The sequence below is a fragment of the Mustela nivalis genome (assembly GCF_964662115.1).
Source record: "Mustela nivalis genome assembly, chromosome: 6".
In the NCBI taxonomy this organism is placed as follows: domain Eukaryota; kingdom Metazoa; phylum Chordata; class Mammalia; order Carnivora; family Mustelidae; genus Mustela; species Mustela nivalis.
In genome coordinates this window covers 59,894,972-59,909,977 of record NC_139025.1, presented here as the reverse complement: position 1 = coordinate 59,909,977, position 15,006 = coordinate 59,894,972, and the positions used below count along the sequence as shown (strand labels likewise).

Below are 15,006 nucleotides of genomic sequence, written 5' to 3'. Positions count from 1 at the left end.
GTATTTGTGAATTGGTCATGTATTTCATTATCACACAGCATATTTCATTTAAACTATAATATTGAAATTAGTTTTAATGGATACTTTTTTTAAAAATATGGAATATAGGGGCACCTGGGTGGCTCAGTCAGTTAAGCATCTGCCTTCAGCTCAGGTCATCATGCCAGGGTGCTGGGATCAATACCCCACATCCGGCTCCCTGCTCAGCTGGGAGCTTGCTTCTCCCTCTCCTCCTGCCTGTGCTCTCTCTCACTATCTCTGTCTCTCTCTCTCAAAGAAATAAAATCCTTTAAAAAAAAAAAAAAAACATGGAGGGGCGCCTGGATGGCTCAGTGGGTTAAGCCGCTGCCTTCGGCTCAGGTCATGATCTCAGGGTCCTGGGATCGAGTCCTGCATCGGGCTCTCTGCTCAGTGGGGAGTCGGCTTCCTCCTCTCTCTCTCTCTGCCTGCCTTTCTGCCTACTTGTGATCTCTCTCTGTCAAATAAATAAATAAAATCTTTAAAAAAAAACATGGAATATATATAATGCATTTAGGACATTAGAACATTTATCACAAGTAATATCAAATCATTTCATCATTGCTCTCCACCTCGGCCCCAGCTACATTTATTGGTTCCAGCCCAACCAACCCTCATACTGGATTGAAGCTTAGTCTTTAGCACTCAACACTTTTACATGCCATCAGTTGTTTAAATTCATAATATGTATCATTTTTCATGGAAATTATAAATTCACAGGGAACAATGAGTTGACAATCGGAATACTTTAATTTACCTCTCAGACTCAACTCCTTAGTTCTCTTGGACTTCGCACTGCAATTAGATGCTGATTTGATAAAACTGTCTTAAAAGGTAACAGGACTATACACCCTGTTGCCTTACTAAATGTTGTGCCCTGCCTCAATTTTTCCGAGGATGATTTTGGATCACTATCTTCATGATATATATAGATGCCTATATAGTTATATGATTCATCCATGGTCTTACCATAAGATAGCCATAGAAAGATCTTTCACAGCAGTAAAATGGTCAAAATACTGATGAAAAAAATAATGGGAGAAGTGATGATAATTAAGTATAAGATTGAAAAGGCAGATATTAATCAGAATCAAAGGAAAAAATAGAAGTGTGGGCTTCGTAAATTATGGGAAGAAACAATTTAGGAAAAACTGAAATAAAGGAGTAAAAGGGTGAGAAAGAAGCAAAGATAATTCCAAACTGCCACATGAAGTAATGTTGGCAAAATCCCAAAATATTTGTAAAATTGAGTAAAAGAGATTATGTGTGTTTATAAAAATGTAGACAGTGGTGGTCTTCACATATTAAATTTTAAAGGTGTAAGGATGTAACAAATAGAATAATAAAATATTGAAGCATCCTTATTGACCACAAGTTATATTACTAGATAAAACTTTGTTCAATGAAATTAGAAATAATTTTTTAAAAACCATAAATCCCATGGAAGGTATTTATTTTTATTTATTTTTATTTATTTTTTTTAATTTTTTATTTTTTATAAACATATATTTTTATCCCCAGGGGTACAAGTCTGTGAATCACCAGGTTTACACACTTCACAGCACTCACCCAAGCACATACCCTCCCCAATGTCCATAATCCCACCCCCTTCTCCCAAACCCCCTCCCCCCAGCAACCCTCAGTTTGTTTTGTGAGATTAAGAGTCACTTATGGTTTGTCTCCCTCCCAATCCCATCTTGTTTCATTTATTCTTCTCCTACCCACTTAAGCCCCCATGTTGCATCACCACTTCCTCATATCAGGGAGATCATATGATAGTTGTCTTTCTCTGCTTGACTTATTTCACTAAGCATGATACGCTCTAGTTCCATCCATGTTGTCGCAAATGGCAAGATTTCATTTCTTTTGATGGCTGCATAGTATTCCATTGTGTATATATACCACATCTTCTTGATCCATTCATCTGTTGATGGACATCTAGGTTCTTTCCATAGTTTGGCTATTGTGGACATTGCTGCTATAAACATTCGGGTGCACGTGCCCCTTTGGATCACTACGTTTGTATCTTTAGGGTAAATACCCAAAGTGCAATTGCTGGGTCATAGGGCAGTTCTATTTTCAACATTTTGAGGAACCTCCATGTTGTTTTCCAGAGTGGCTGCACCAGCTTGCATTCCCACCAACAGTGTAGGAGGGTTCCCCTTTCTCCGCATCCTCGCCAGCATCTGTCATTTCCTGACTTGTTGATGGGTATTTATTTTTATTAATCCTTATTTTTATTTTTGAAACCCGGCACTAACACATACTGAGCATAGGAGACACTTGAAATATTTAGCTAATTCAAAATAATGCTTACCAAAAGAAATAACACTGCGATAGAGTCACAAGAAGTGTGGATAACAGACTGTGGCAATGGATGAGGGTTAGGGAGTAAGAGAGATTGTAAAACATCTAAGCCTTATTAATATATTAATCATTTAATGACTAACAAATAACTTAAAATACAAGTGAAGGTGAAAGTAGTGTTCTCAGAAGAAATGTTTCTATCTTTATATGTGGAAGTCTTCAGTTTTTTCTAAAACTACATCTTGATGAGAAGATTGAAAGAGATTCTAGAGAGGGTTTTATTGTTTGTGTTTATCAATAATTCAGACAAAACCATACCAGGGTGCTAAGGATACAAAGTCGAATCAGACAGTTTCTGCCCTCAAGGAAATCAGAGTCCAGAGGGAATGATGTAGCTATAAATAATTAGAATAAAGTATGGTAGGTGCCATAATAGAGGTAGGCTCAGAATGCTTTAGCAGAACAGGTGAAAGGGCATCTTGCCCTGCCTATGAGATTAAGGAATGCTTCCCAGAGGAGATGGTGTTTGAGTTAGGTGCCATTGGGATTAGCAATTAAGGAGTCCATGGTGACTTTAATGAGAGCAATTTCTACTCTAATAAGACACAAAACCCAAATTGCAGATAATTAAGAAGTGAATGAAAAAATGTAGAAATGGAGACAATGAGTGTAGACTACTTTTCCCAGGAAATTTCTTTCTAACACTTCTTACTTGCTACCTGTGAATAGATTTAATAAAGAATTTCACATTGCACAGCACAATTTAATGCTATTGCTAATAATGGATTTTTTTCCCTCCGTGTTTGTGAATAAATTGAACTCCCTTTGTACAAGCTCACTAACATGAATCCTTCCAGCAAGAGCCTTACCTAAAGGAGGTTCAGATCTACATCTTTGCATTATGGTATCTTTGATTCTCAGTTCTTCTGTTCCTTCTTTCTATTCTGGAGTTTCAGTCTCGATTGCTAAGTATACCTAGGTGAAATGTTCTCTTTCCTCCCTCTCTTCCATCTTTCTTTTTTTTTTTTTTTAAGATTTTATTTATTTATTTGACAGACAGAGATCACAAATAGGCAGAGAGGCAGGCAGAGAGAGAGGGAGAAGCAGATTCCCTGCTAAGCAGAGAGCCCGATGTGGGACTCCATCCCAGGACCCTGAGATCATGACCTGAGCTGAAGGCAGAGGCTTTAACCCACTGAGCCACCCAGGTGCCCCTTCCATCTTTCTCATAATTTCTCTTACACCTCTAACCATATATTCTCAAGTGATTCAAATATTTTATTATCTACACTTATCTTTCTAACGCCAAACACCAACGACTGAATAAACCAAATTTCTTAGAGCGTTCAAGGCCCTCCAGACTTTCGTTCCAGCCACTTTCTTAGCTTTATCTTCCTGTACCCTCCTCTTTCATCTTCAACTTCACCTTCCTCTCTGTACACCCTGAACGTTCTGGCTTCCATTTCCGGACACTGTTACCTTCATTTGGAATGGCTCCCTTCCTGCAACCTCATGTCTAAATCCTGTCTGACATATAATTATGGTCTTACTTAGTTGTCATATTTCCTATAAAAGCCTTTTTGGATCTTCACAATACTACTTTTCTTCTCAACCTCAGTTTTTATATGTGTGTCTCTATGCCATTCATTCAACAAAACTTTTCTGAGTACCTACTATGTGCCAGACACCAAAAAGACCATTTTCTACTCTTTTCCACAGATGAGTCGCTATCTTATCTCACCATTCCTATCAGACTATAAATTCTTTGATATCAAGAATCATCTAATACAGCTCTGGAAATATCTAATACAGTGTTTTACACTAGTAATTATATAATAAATGTGTTGATTGCATTAATGAATAAATTAATCTCAAATGGAGATCCATCCCCTGAAATTCTGTTAAACAAAGATAGCACCCAAGACTTTTATCCCCCCTGCCATGAAGTTCTCTCCTACCATTATCTGCAAGAATGCAATTTGTCACTTCCTCAATTTAACTGTCTTAAAATGGAATTTTTCAAAAAATGGTATTTGGCATCCTTGTATTCTCTTAAATTCTTCCATCTTCAGCTCCATATATTCCATTGAAAAATTCCAGAAGTTATAATATTAATCAAGTCCTTCCACTTATACCTCCTTGAGTACCTCACTTAGCTGGTGACCATATTATAACTTCCTTCTTAAAGGGGTCACTGGGGGTGCCTAGGTGACTCAGTCCCTTAAGTGCCTGCCTTCAGCTCAAGTCATGATCCCAGAGTCCTGGGATTGAGCCCTGTGTCAAGCTGTCTTCCCTGCAGGGAGTTTGCTTCTCTCTCTCCCTCTCTCCCTTGCTCTCTCTCTCAAAAAAATAAATTAAATATTTCAAAAAAAAATTTTTTTTTCTTCCTCATCATTAGCCATCAGGCAGATTCAAATCAAAACTGCATTGAGTGGGTGCCTGAGTGGCTCAGTGGGTTAAGCCTCTGCCTTCAGCTCAGGTCATGATCCCAGGGTCCTGGGATTGAGCCCCACATCAGGCTCTCTGATCGGCAGGGAGCCTGCTTCCCTTCCTCTGTATCTGCCTGCCTCTCTTCCTGCTTGTGATCTCTCTCTCTCTGTGTCAAATAAATAAATAAATAAATCTTTTTAAAAAAAATGCATTGAGATACCACCTTACACCAGTTAGAATGGCCAAAATCAACAGTGTGGAGATTCCTTAAGAAAAAAAAACTTAAGAAGGGTCACTCACTGGCGCCTGGGTGGCTCAGTGGGTTAAGCCTCTGCCTTCGGCTCGGGTCATGATCTCAGGGTCCTGGGATCGAGCCCTGCATCGGGCTCTCTGCTCAGCAGGGAGCGTGATTCTCCTCTCTCTCTCTCTCTCTCTCTCTCTCTCTCTCTGTCTCTGCCTGCATATCTGTGATCTCTGTCTGTCAAATAAATAAATAAAATCTTAAAAAAAAAGAAAAAGAAGGGTCACTCAAATAGAGTTACTTCCTTCTTTTAACCCATCCTACATAAGTTAGCTGTGAATTTAAAATCAGATTATATTTCTTTTCAAATCTTTCCTCTTTCTGTGGCCATTAATAAAAAAAAACTGGTTCAATATATTTTTTTTAATTTTATTTATTTGTCAGAGAGAGCAAGCGAGAGCGAGCACAGGCAGACAGAGTGGAGAGCAGAGTCAGACGGAGAAGCAGGCTCCCTGCGGAGCAAGGAGCCCGATGTGGGACTCGATTCCAGGACGCTGGGATCATGACCTGAGCCGAAGGCAGCTGCTTAACCAACTGAGCCACCCAGGCGTCCCAAACTGGTTCAATATTAATACACTTCCATTTCTTCCCTAATCTTACATCTTCTTGCTATTTGCCAACAATCTTTAGTTTAAAATGTGCTTCACTGGGGCACCGGGGTGACTCAGTCAGTTAAGGATCAGCATCCTGGTTTTGTCTCAGGTCATGATCTCAGGGTCGTGAGACTGAGCCCCATGACAGAATCTACAGTGGGTGTGGAGGCTGCTTAAGATTCCCTCCCTCCCTCTTCCTCTGCAACTTCTTCCTCTCCCCCTGCCACTTCTCTCTCCATGTGCACTCACACATACACATTCTCAAATAAATAAGTAAATCTTTTTTAAAAATTAAAATAAAAATAAAATGCGCTTCACTTCTAGAACACTCTACCTCTTCACTCTCATCAGCATAGTTTACTATCACTCCAGCTCTCTAGAACCCAGCTTAAAATCTGTTTTTAAGGGAACTTTTTAAATTAATCTAGATTTGTATATCACTATACTGATTTTCTATATATTGTTCAGTCACTAAATTAATTTGAATCAAATTATATTTATCCAACTTGCCTCCCTATCAGAGTCCTCTGTTAAGGATAGTTTCTAATCCAAATAGTGTAATACACTGATCTGTATTATTAATGTGAAGCTTTGCTCTTCGTGATGATATTAATGTGTGGTTTTCTGGCCTTTTGGTAAAACAAATATAATGGATTAAATAGTACATTGATATTCAACTCTTCTAGAATTACAATATAACCAAATGATCTTTATTGACTAATCAACCAAAACTTACAGAAAAATTAATGCTTCCATAACACCAGTTCCTAAAATATGGGTAAGGGAGTGAATTTGAGGCTTGAATACAAGATAATAAGGAGATATCACAAGAATTGCCAGGATTTGGTAGTTAGGGGCTAGGGTTTAGAATGTAATAAGGAAAAGTCTTCTGCTTCTGACTATAATAGAGTTGCTAAAATCAGATTAGTTCATTCACTGAGAATAACTACAAAACTTGGACAAAATACAAACTCAAAGAAAAACCAAGTAAAAAAACATTTACTAAAAAGATAAAGAACTAAGAAGTTAATTTTCCAGTCCCACAATGCTGGAGAGACAAAAACTGAAGTGCAATCAAAGAGGAGAGACTTAGCTTTTGAATCAGATCCTAGAAAAGCTATGCCACAGGAATAAAGATAAATTGTAAATAGAGTAACTTCTACTATGTCAAGGTGTTCTCCCCAAATTCACACCTAAAACACCTACCAATACAAAGTGGAATTTAGAGGAAGGGGAAGGAAATTTGCCTGTGTTCTAGACCTTGCACTGAATAGGAGGCTGCCTGCCACTGGAGGATGTGCACAGGGCATGCCTAAGACTAAGATGGGAGCTGGAGAGAAATCCTCCCCTGTCCCACCATGATCCACTCATCTAGTAGCAGGTAAAAGCCATGTACTTCTGAGGAAAATAAAAACATGAGAATAGACTCCCCCAGGCTGCAGACACAGGGAACCTGCTAAAATCTGAGGGTAGAGCAGAGAAACTGAGGGGAAAAAAATGCCTCCAGCTCTACAAGCCTTTGTGTTCTACTGAACACAAAATAGTGGCAACCCAGCTCATTACTGGAAAAAATTTAAATCTATGGTACACTAAAGATAACTATAGCAACCACAAGACCCAACTCACCTCAAATGCTGACTAAGTTTGCTCAAATGTCCACATTAATGACCTGTGAAAGAAGAGATATTATCATTTTGGACATTTACCTTAGTTTAAATTGCTCCTTTATATAGAATATTTGACATTTAATTCAAACAAACAAACAAACAAACAAACAAAAAATGAGATACAAGTCTTAAAAAGAAAAAAGGACCATGTGAAAAGATAAGATAGTCAATAGAATCAGACCCAGAGATGACCCAGATGTTAGAATAATCAGACTTTAAAAAAAGAAGCATAAAGAGAGATATTAATTAATTTATTTACTTTTAAAATATTTTATTTACTTATTTGACAGAGAAAGCACAGGTAGGCAGAGCAGCAGGCAGAAGGAGAGGGAGAAGCAGGCTCTCTGCCAAGCAGGGAGCCCAATGCGGGGCTCAATCCCAGGACCCAGGGATCATGACCCAAGCCAAAAGAAGACTCCCAACTGAGAGCCATCCAGATGCCTGAGATATATTAATTCATTAATTTCAGAATAGTAACAAGGAGTCACAGTTAACTTCTCAGAGAAATAGAAACTGGAATAAAATGAAATAAATGAAAAAAAAAACTTAAAGTGCTGAAAGTAACTAATCAACAATCTAGAAACAAATATCCAGAAAAAAAATAAGAAAACATCATAAGCAGAGCTCCACTAAAAGAAATCCTAAAGAGAGTTTATTAGGCAACTGGAAAGTGATGTGATCGCAGATGGAATCATAGTACCCTAGAAAGGGAAAATGTGTGAGATAAGGTAAGTGAATATTTACTATTTAAGGAAAAATAGAATGCATGTAATAAACATTTCATTTTGTTCAAAAGAAAAAAATCTATTAATATCAAAAGTTTAACAATCACAGCTAAATAAAGCACACATTTGAGGAAAATGTTTACCCAAGTGCTCATCTAGTCTACACTTGAGTTTAATGTTGAGATGCTCATTATTTTCTACTCTAGCTTTGCTACAAATGTCTTTATATTGAGTGATAATCTATCATCTTCTTGAATTTCTGCCTTCTGGCTCTAATTCTGCCTTCTACAATGATATACCATAAATAATTCTTATTTTTCTCACATATGTTTGAATTAATTATAGTACCCTCCAATGGAACAGAAATGTTTTATTCTGTAACCAAACATCCCCAGTCTAAACCATCCTTCATAGGAGGTATTCCAGTTCTCCTCTACCCAGAATTTTCTACATGTACTTCACTTTCTTGATATCTCTGAAAAAGACCCCAACAAATGAAACAAAGTCCTATAGTTACCAAGGCATTTTTGCTTTCCCCACTCCATGTGTGCAGCAATGACATGTATCTTTTATAAGGGGAGAAAACCATGCTATTTATTCACATGTAGTTCCTAATTTTACTTCTGTGAAAGCTCTGGCCTCAATAGGTTAGAACTTATTTTTGTTCACTGAAAGCATTCAGTATACTTTCAGAATCCTAGGCTAGGAATAGTGTACAAACAAAAATTGGTTGACAGGATTCTGGAGGCTATTTGGACAAATAGTGGACAGTAGTATGACCTAAAATTGTGACCTTTGGATGTCAAAGAAGGAAAGGTTGGGGTAATGGAGCTATTGATAAGGCATATTAACTAGTTTTGGACATATGGGTCATAAGAAGGATGAGTCAATGATGACTATGACCTTTCAAGCCTTAGTAACAAAGTAAACAAGAAAACTATGGAGGCCGGGATACATGCCTTGTTCCTGAGAGAAATGTGTTGCTATAATTTAATGTATTAGATGTTCATGGAAATAACTTGTAGATAGGCATAAAAATAAGATGGGAGATTTTGTTGGAGGACAGGGATGGACTTTTAGCTTGATACATGGTAGCTCAAGCCATATGACAAGGAAACAAAGGTCTATCAATGTGCTCTAGCCAAAGACTGTCAGGAATATATCTGTGGTTGAGCAAAATGGCTTTATTGCTTATTTGCAAATAAGACCACACACCATAGGGAACTGTGTGGCATTTCACTGAGAGGATGTTAGAAATGACTTATTATAGGATTGGGGTTTAAGTTAGATGCTTTGTGAGAGGATTCAAGACAGTAGAACTTTGAAATGGTTACTGTCAGGATATGGGGTAATTCTATGATTGAGTATCTTAAGAAATCTTTTTTTTTTAAGATTTTATTTATTTATTTGATAGAGATCACAAGTAGACAGAGAGGCAGGCAGAGATGGAGGGGGGGAGCGGGCTCCCTGCTGAGCAGAGAGCCCAATGCAGGGCTCGATCCCAGAACCCTGGAATCATGACCTGAGCTGAAGGCAGAGGCTTTAACCCACTGAGCCATCCAGGCACCCATACCTTAAGAAATCTTATCTAGAAAGAGAGAAGGCTGGAATAAAGCTAAAGCTGTAATTTGTAAAGAAGCAACAGTTACTAGTATAATAAACATGAGCAATGTTTGCTATCTTTGTGGTTTTCAGTGACTTGATTTTCAACTATACTTAGACAAAACTACAAAGGGGGTCTTTTGTCTCACCTCTCTACAGTTAGAGTGTCCTTGTCTAATGTTGGTGTTCAGTAAAATAGTTTATATTTGACAGAACACCTAGGCCTGTGAATCCCAGGCCAACTCCTAAAAATACCATAGCCTAGCTGCAAGTGTCAAGCCATTTTCCAAATGTGAGGGGTTGGTTTTCTCTCTCAGACCAACGGACATAGCCTTGGGAAAGAGCAGTGGAAGTTGGAATAGGCAGAAAAGATAGTAATGGAGATAGAGAAGCAGTCATGAAAAGGTAGAGAACAAGGATAGGCTGGTGCCAGGAGGTCCTTGGTGAGAGGGTAGTCAACATTACTAAGGGTATTTAGAACTATTTGGGACTCGGTGGGGGAAAATGGAGTAAAAACATCATTGAATCAAGGTATCACTGATGATCTTCAAGACAGAAATTTGGGGAGGATTTTTGTTGTTTTTTTCAAGATAGACGATAAGGGGCCACAGATCAAGTTGCAAGGCTGTGGAGAAGGAGATACTGGGGGTAAAGACCACTCATTTAAAAAGTTTGGCAGTGAAAAGGAGAGCAAGGGAATGTTAACTAGAAGATTTTGTGAAATCAATTAAAGGAGTTTTTCACCCTAAAATAGAGATGACCACTGCATGTTTGAAGCTGAGGAGAAGGAGCCATTGGAAACTGCAACAGTGAAGATGCTAGTAAAGCAATGAAAACAGAGAGGGGTCTGAGATTAAGAACTTTGGGACGTGTGTCTGTCCTGGAGAGAAGGCAGGACTCCTTCACATCCTGGATGTAGCAGAGCATGTATTGGTACAGAAATAGAAATGTTGAGTTGGGATATGGGGTAGATATGGGAATGGATGACAAGCAAAATTATCTTTTTTCCCTTTTCCTTTTTCAGTGAAATTAGAAACTAAGATCATTAGCAAAGGAGAAAGGGAGACACAAAAGCCTGGAGAAGGTTCGGGTCATCTGCTAAGAAGTTGTTTAGTAAATAAACAAAAGATACCATTTTTCTATTAAGTCACCCATTTTATTAAAGAAGAAAATGCAACTGTTGCTATATTTTATGAATTTACAGAGGATTTAGAAGTGAGAGCCCTTTTATTCCCAACAAAAGAAGGGAATGGTTGCTATCTTTTTACATTAAGAGTGGTCCAAAGAAACGTTTTAATTGGTATATCCATGCTAGATTAAATATTACTTGACACAAATAATTTGTAACTTTTTGGGGAGCTTTTGAATACTGTCTCTCCCAAAGGGGGAAAAAAATCCTGCTGTTTTCAAAAGCTAGAGAGAACATCAACCAGAAACAATAACGCTCCAGAAGGGTGAATTCCATAATATCTAGAGCAAAGAAAATTAACGTTTCCACTTTCATTTACAAACATGGACCCCTGACTTTCCGCTGAATTCTGTTTACGTGTATCTAAATAACGAGCTGGCCGGCTCCTTCCTGGTATTAGGTGTGATTGAGAGATAACTCACCCGGCAGCGGCCGCGGCAGTTTTTGTGCCCGCCGGAGCACATGCTCTTGTGAGCATCAAAAGGAGATGAAGCCTGATTAACCATTTTGAAATCTATCGGATGAGGAGAAGTCCTTACAAAACAACTTTTATACGCTTTAATTAAAAACGTGTTCCGGCAGCTCAGAGCTGAATGGGCTTCAGGGGGAGCAGGGCTGAGCCCGTTGCTATGACGACACCAAATCTTTTCACGCCTGGCCCTTCCCCAGCACACTCTGTCTAGCTCTGTCCAGCCATTAATTCGCCTACATCCCCTCTCTCACTGCCCCTGTCCCTTGGTCTGGGAGTCTATGGAAGACCCAGTACTATCTACTTTTTCTGCCATAGCATCTCTTCCTCACTCTCTTCCATCATTTCATCCTGTATTATTTCCCTTGCCAATCCCCATTTTCTTGTTTCTCTTGAAAACAAGTTTACCCCCTGAGTTGACAACATTTTTTTTAAAAAATGGGAGGGGGGGGGGTCACAGCATAAGAGTCACTGCTAATTACCCTTCATGATAAATTCATTTTTAATGGTCTTGAGTGTAATGGAGAAGGATCTCACTGGGTTCTTTTTTTTTTTTTTTTTTCCCCCAGGTTTAACACTGGCTACTACACCACTCTTTCTGTGGCTGAAGATAAGGCTGAAATAAAAAGGACTATGGTTTATTCTGTTAACTTGTGCTTATTAAAATCTCAAGTTATTCCTCAAGCAGTCTCATCTGGTAACAACTGTAAGTGAATGTAAGACTTTGAAATATGTCTTGAAACATCGCAGACCTCCTTCTATTTAAGAAGGCTCTTGAATATTTAAAATGCTGTACTTACTATACAGAGACATAAATAAAACCCAGCATCGTCACTGGTACTATATGAAACAAGAATTGGGTGGAACTTGCCCGTCACACAATCTTACTTGGCAGAAACTGTTATCTTTGCATTCTTGTATCTAATGCATTTATAATGATAATATAAATGATAATATATAATGATAATTATAATAATAATGTTATTACACGACTTCTGAATATTACTCTTTGAGTCATCTGAGGCCTTACAACTTTTCATTTTGATTACAATTCCAATTTTCCTTTTCACCTCTTCTGTTTTATAAGATAGATGAGTAGAATGCATTGAAGATAATTTCGCATTTGTTCTCCCTACTTACCTCTGTCTCCTCTTACTGTGATTACACTTCCAAAGTGAATTATTTGTCAGATTCTGTAAGAATTTCCTTTCTAATTGCCTGACTCGGTAGAGATGTAACTTGAGACACAGGTGTGGTCTGGAGTGTTAATCCTCACCATACCATGGCCCAGTGGTCACTGCAGAGAAAGTGGGTGAATCTTTCAGAGCATGCATGGAAGCCCAGAAGAGTTTTGAGTCTAAGATTCCAAACCATAATACAACTTTGAAGTTCTACCCTCTCTGTCCCTGAAATTGAAATTTAAAAATTTAACTTCTCTTTAGAAGTTTTCTAATGAACTTCCTCAGTCTCTTTACTATATAAAACTCTGGCATAATATATTCCTAATAGGCCACATGTAAATCGGTGGGTCACAAGTTCACAAATACTCTAAACTCACTCTAGTATAAGGAACAGTATTTCCTTTCAGTGAAACACCCCCGCCAAGTTAGTGTCTATGTTCTTTTCTTATAATTTCATAAATTCCCACATTTTGAGAAATGGAAAAACTTACATATAGTTTAAACACTTCCACATTTTGAGAAATTGACTTATCATAGTCATACTTAAAATGTGAAGAGTCTGCATGACCTAGCATTGGATGGTATCTCACAGATGGACCAAGTTTCCTGTTGATAATTATCTGGTATAATTTAAGTGAATTATATTTATTTCTGGTATAATTTAAGTGAATTATTCTTATCCCCTTCTCAGAATTAAGAATAAAAAAATCAAAAGCTTATACATACTAACAGTGTTTTCCCACCTAGGGCACTTAATTTGGATCAATCTTAGGTAGGCACTAAAGCGAGTAAATGTATACAGATTGACTAATAGGCATTCAGCTGTCTGAAACAGGTTTTAGACCTAATAAAAATGTATCCTCAAAGAGGCATTATACTTAAATATCAGAGAAAATATTGGCAAAAGGTTTGGTGTTGTGAATATAGTGCTTCTCCATTACGCTGATAAGAAATGGGAGTCCTTCAATTCTTGACATTTAAATCTATTCTGGACCTGGCCTGGGAAAACTCTGAAGGGGATAATCTTGCAGGTGAGTGGACTAGAAAACATAATAAACAAGTCCTTTCCATCACCATATTCTATGGCCCCATGATTCAGTGAATCACAAGGCTAAGTGTACTTGGGAGTTGTACTTTAGATAACACAGAATTCTCAATTCTATTGAGATGTTTTACATTTCCTTCCCTTCCAATTTTGTCTCATAGCCAAAGACAACCACATGAAAATCATGGTATCTTTTATTTAATAATTCATCCATCCTATGGTGCCCTGCTTACCTGAAGTCACATAATCCTTTATGTGTGCTCTGGCACTAGACAAATTGTTTATGTGATAAACCAAGGGACTGTCCTGTAGTTTCTGTGGTCTGGTGGATATATGTCAGAATTAAAGCTTTTTGGTAGTTGTTTGGAACATATTATTATTCACAGAATGGTTCTTAGACTACATCCAGAATGTAGTTACTCTGAAGTACCCAAAATATCATAAAAGTTAATGCCCAGCTATCTCTACCTACACAGAACCCTGTTCTGGTCATACACATTGTCTTAAATTCATATTCAAGTTGTTAATCAGTAAACTCCAAATAAACCATTGCCCTCCTCACCCGGTATAAATGCATTTCTCTCCCCAACATTTCTAAACATGTGAGGGAAGCAGCTATCCACCACATGTGGAAGAGCATGTCATAACTAATGACAAAGATGACCCACACTCAAAATGTACTGGTCACTGAAATTTAAATCTTTTCTTTAATAGGTTAATAAAAAGTGGGGTAAATGTCCAGAAGAGAAGGCACTCACTCTTCAATAACTTGTAATAAGTATTTGGAGCTTAATAACATCTAAAGAATAGTGCTATCCATGAACTTCTTCCTTAGAGTATCAGAATATCGGCAAGGTAAGTGTTTTATATCCTTTTTGATGTAAATGAAAAAGATTTCACAAAAGTAAATATATGTTTTAACACGATTTATATTCAGGATGCTGTTCCATAAGACAAAAAGATGAAGGTAGGAAGAACTGAAGGCTTCTCTTTAATCTGGATTTTTTCCCTCCTCTCCCTCCTCCAAGTGCCTAAAAATTGAAGTGATCAGAGTTGTAGGGGCTAAATTTGTAAAGGTTACTCCACTTGATGATAAATTAAATATAAATTCTTATATTTTGTGATGAGAATAATGCCTAGGTGGATATCTTAAATCTGAAATGCTTTGCTTGATTTCCTCAAATCAATTGACCACTTTATTGCTTTCATGCTTTGGGGACATTTTGTAGATGGCAAGGTCTCATGGATGCTCCTTTAAATCATATATCTAATTGTATGTGTACACTGTGTGTATCAGAGCCAACACATGTATACTCTAGGGTGTGTGTGTGTGTGTGTGTGTGTGTGTGTGTGTGTAATTCTTTGGAGAAAAAGGTGAAGAACTGGTCACTTGAAGACTGGGATAGTCATGACTAATTGGCAAGGAACCACCAGTCCTGATCCATAGTTCTGCCGTAGCAGATTCCATAAGTATTGTTG

The 15,006-nt window shown here is 37.8% G+C and overlaps 1 long non-coding RNA gene across 7 annotated transcripts in view; it reads left to right on the top strand.

Annotated features, from left to right (window-relative positions):
* Nucleotides 1-15,006, top strand: part of LOC309868226 — a 28,174-nt gene that overhangs the window by 4,755 nt on the left and 8,413 nt on the right. For all 7 annotated transcript variants that reach the window (XR_014313583.1, XR_014313584.1, XR_014313585.1 and 4 more), the window contains exons 3-4: nucleotides 11,871-12,007; nucleotides 14,242-14,382. This is a non-coding gene — a long non-coding RNA (uncharacterized lncRNA). The remainder of the gene's footprint in view (nucleotides 1-11,870; nucleotides 12,008-14,241; nucleotides 14,383-15,006) is intronic.